Below are 4,480 nucleotides of genomic sequence, written 5' to 3'. Positions count from 1 at the left end.
AATCTTTAATAAATTAATAAATAAATAAATAAATAAATAAATAAATAAATAAATAAAAAAGATTTAAGTCTAGAGCGACTCCTACTGGGCCTTACTGCCATCTAGTGGAGCTATAGCGGAGAATGCATTTCCTCCATTGAGTTCCTCTGCACCTCTCCAGTGCTCAAAGTACTTAAATGCTACCCTAAGCCTAGAACCTTCCACGGTACCACCCTGATGAGTGAGTAGTGCCAAGCAATGTTGGCCACATACTACCTTCTAAAATACTGTCATCACAATCAAAAATTGAGATGTACCCTGGAAAAAACTACCTAGGAAAGTTACTGAAATCTTGGAAGGTGGATTTTTCTCATCTATAAATTAGACAACATTGTGCACAACCAAGAACACAAATACCCAAGGCATTATTTGTAAAGTATGTGTGCGTTAGTTACTTCTTACCATTCTTTCTGTTGTCATTTGCTGTTCAGCAGCCTGTGGTGACTCCACTGAGTTTTACATTCTGGTTTGTCCTTTTGCTTGTCTGTTATGTTACTGTAAAGTCATACCTAAAGTGATTCTATTTTATCAATAAACATGACTTGATTGAGATAAACAGCCAAAAATCTAAGTTATTCTTCGTTACATGCTCTGCAGAGGGGTATTTGAAAAGCCTGCCTGTTTTGTAGTGATGAGCTGGGGTTCTTGGGGGGGAGGGGGGGAGATCAGACCCAGGGAAGCATGGATTAGTGCTACACCTCATTAAATACATTCTTGCAATGTTCACTGAAGCCTGGAGGGAAAAGCATCGTATATGAGTGTAACCTACTAGTGATCAGAACTCCTCAATCACTAATCAGAGTGCCTGGGGAAGCTGTTGACATGTGTAACTTGTCAGTAGCACTAAAGGGGACCTTCTTTTACCAAAACCAACAGGCAAGCTACCCAGTCATCATGCATTCCACAAAATAGTCACTTTCTTTCCTTTTTTTTTTCATCTTTTCTTTTGAGATGGTACTTTGTTGTGTAATCTAGGGTAGTCTCAAAGTTCCTATGCAGGCCAATTTCCTGCTGAACTCTGCCTCTTAAGAGCCAGGATTAAGTGCTGGGATTGCAGAAGTATACCACTATGCTCCACTCAATATCCTTGGTTTTTCATTGTTCAATATGATACAGATTTAAACACATTAAGAGGTTGACTGACATTAAAATTTCTGCAATTCATTTTTCTGTCCAACGTAAGGCATGTGCCAATCACCTCAGTCATTTTCATCAGTGTTTCCAGTTCTTAATTTCTTTTAATTGGTTTCATACCAATTTTAAAAATTTAAGTCTTGGTTCAGTGAAATTACATGATTTCTTCCCAATGCCTACATCGCTGAACAATGCTGGAAAAAGATCTTACAGCCCCACTCATCAAAGCGAAGTTCACAGTCTTTTTTTTTTTTTTTTTTTTTTGGTTTTTTCGAGACAGGGTTTCTCTGTGGCTTTGGAGCCTGTCCTGGCACTAGCTCTGTAGACCAGGCTGGTCTCGAACTCACAGAGATCCGCCTGCCTCTGCCTCCCGAGTGCTGGGATTAAAGGCGTGCGCCACCACCTCCCGGCTTGGTTTTTTTTTTTTTTTTTTTTGAAGTTCACAGTCTTAAATACCTCCTGGGCCATCTAGCATTAATGCCATTTTTTAATATGGTAACTTCTGTATTCCTTTTGATACATATTCAAATATCATTGTCTCTCGTATTTCCCATGCCCCACAATCAATCTACTAATTCTAGGTAGGCTCTTGGCTTGGTTCAGAAGGAAATGAAAACCTTATGGTAACTTTCTATCCTGCAGCCCCAAGCAACTACACATCCTGTTCCTGTGTTGTTGTTTTTTTTTTTTCATTCCCATTGATAATGTTGTGCTTTCTCCTCCCTAGAAAGACTATTACTATGGTGTTTTGCATTGCAAAACAAGCAAAATACAGCAGGATCTTTCAAAACAAGAAGTGTTATTTAAGGAATACCATGCCAAGAATAGCAAAGAGCCTGCCAGGGAAGAAGAATGTGTACGACAAAAACTTTGATTCTCATCTCTCAATTTTTTTTTTTTAAATTTTATTTTGAGAAATGGTCTCATAAAGTTGATCAGAATAACCTTGAATTTATTCTGTAGGTCAAGCAGGCTTTATACATAAGATCCTCTTGGCTTCAACCTCTCAAACATTTGGGCTTACAGATCTGAGCAACCACACCCAGCTTACACTATATTATTTTATATCCTTAAATAAATTGATGATTCGTCGTTTCCTTCAGGTCTTTGGTGACTGTGATGAGACTTTCTTGAAGGCCTGAACACAAGAACCTGAGTTTAAAGGCTGAAGCTGGAGTTAATGTCAGCAGGTGACGGCAGCCTCATGAAGACATCAGAAAAGGAAGAGGCTTGTTCACTCTGCTGCCCTTCTTGATTTGCTTTCACCCAGGCTACCAGCCCACACTGGAAGGTGCTGCCCACATTCAGAGTGGGCCTTCCTCAGCCATACAGGCACTGTCCCACTCATCAGGCCTGTCCTGAATCACCCCCCCCCCCCAGACACAGTTCTAAACATGTCTCAATCCAGACAAACTGGCAACTAAGACCAACCATAATAGTCTATAAAAATAGTTTGTTCTGTTTGTTTTTTTAGAGACTAAAATCACCAAGTCTTTGAGAGGAATAGAGTGAATTAAAACTGCTATCCGTTGTGACAAAGATGGGAATGTAGAGAAATGCAGGGATTTGAGTTGTTCTGGGAACAGGATCATCACATTACAGCAAGTCGATTAGTTGGAACCGTGTGCAAGGTGACCATTCCCCAGCCTCACTGTTTTCCTTCGTTTTGCTCTTGCTTTCTTTTTTTCTTTTTTTTTTAACATAGTATTTTATTGATTATTTGGGAATTTCCCATAAAACACCCTGATCATGCTTGCTTGCTTCTTTTTTGTTGTTGTTGTTTTTTGTTTTTTATTTGTTTTTGTTTTTCAAGGCAGGGTTTATCTGTTGCTTTGGAGCCTACCCTGGAACTAGCTATTGTAGCCTTTAACTCACAGAGATCTGCCTGCCTCTGCCTCCCGAGTGTTGGGATTAAAGGTGTGCACCACCACCGCCCGGCCACACTTGCTTTCTTTGCAGCTTCTTCCATGTAGGGTATTTATGTCATAGTGAAAGGGAGGCAGGAAGCAATGAATTGGAGAAGAGAAAGGGCATATTGTGTGGATTAGTGCTAAGCAATTTGTTTTTTTTTTTTTTTTTTTTTTTTTTTTTTTTTCGAGACAGGGTTTCTCTGTGGCTTTGGAGCCTGTCCTGGAACTAGCTCTGTAGACCAGGCTGGTCTCGAACTCACAGAGATCCGCCTGCCTCTGCCTCCCGAGTGTTGGGATTAAAGGTGTGCACCACCACCGCCCGGCCACACTTGCTTTCTTTGCAGCTTCTTCCATGTAGGGTATTTATGTCATAGTGAAAGGGAGGCAGGAAGCAATGAATTGGAGAAGAGAAAGGGCATATTGTGTGGATTAGTGCTAAGCAATTTGTTTTTTTTTTTTTTTTTTTTTTTTTTTTTTTTTTCGAGACAGGGTTTCTCTGTGGCTTTGGAGCCTGTCCTGGAACTAGCTCTGTAGACCAGGCTGGTCTCGAACTCACAGAGATCTGCCTGCCTCTGCCTCCCGAGTGCTGGGATTAAAGGCGTGCGCCACCACCGCCTGGCCATGATCACTGTTTTACAAAGAAACTGTAATGCACCTTTGAATCCTTGCCTGAAGTTTGAGGAAGAGGAAAGAGGATTTTCATTCTATCAGGCAGCATAAAATCCAAGATAAAAATGATGAGAGGGTGAAAAAGAATATGGGATGTATGTAAAATGATGGTAATTATCTCTCTTTTTTAACTACATTCTTAGCCATGCTCAAGTTGTAATCAGTCAGGAAACAGAGACGTTGGCTGATTGTTCTCAGACTCTGCCCTTTAATTTGAATCAGTGAAGATTCACTGGCTTTGCTTTCCCAACCCACACAAACTCATCACAGATTTACTCCACATCCTCTACTGCTTACTCTGGAGTTTCTTGAGGTGACCACAGTGACCTTTCTTCCTTTCAGATTGATCCAAAATACAGGTCCTCCAAACAGTCCAAACTGAATCTAGTGTGATGCTTGATTGTGAAAGAGGGTCCCTATCTACACAGTTGGACAAAGAGACCTGACAGTGCAAGGCTCCTCTTGTGACTGGAGTCATCAGAAGGTGAGAACCCAGGCTCTGAAGGCTATGACATTTGACATTCATAAGCCAATTCCCATCCCAAGTCCACCTTCCAGGTCCTAACATGCGCTTTAGGTTTAAATAAAGGGCCAGAAGTATTCAATTTGGAACCTGAGTAACCAGGGCCTACCTTTAATCACCAGATTCCTGTCTTTCCTATGTGGTGGTCTGGTATGTTTTCAGAACTGAAGACCAGTTCCCCTTCTGGCTGGAGCTAGGCTTCTTT

This window comes from Microtus ochrogaster, unplaced genomic scaffold, assembly GCF_000317375.1.
Source record: "Microtus ochrogaster isolate Prairie Vole_2 unplaced genomic scaffold, MicOch1.0 UNK46, whole genome shotgun sequence".
Taxonomy (NCBI): Eukaryota; Metazoa; Chordata; class Mammalia; order Rodentia; family Cricetidae; genus Microtus; species Microtus ochrogaster.
Note: the sequence above shows the minus strand (reverse complement) of the source record.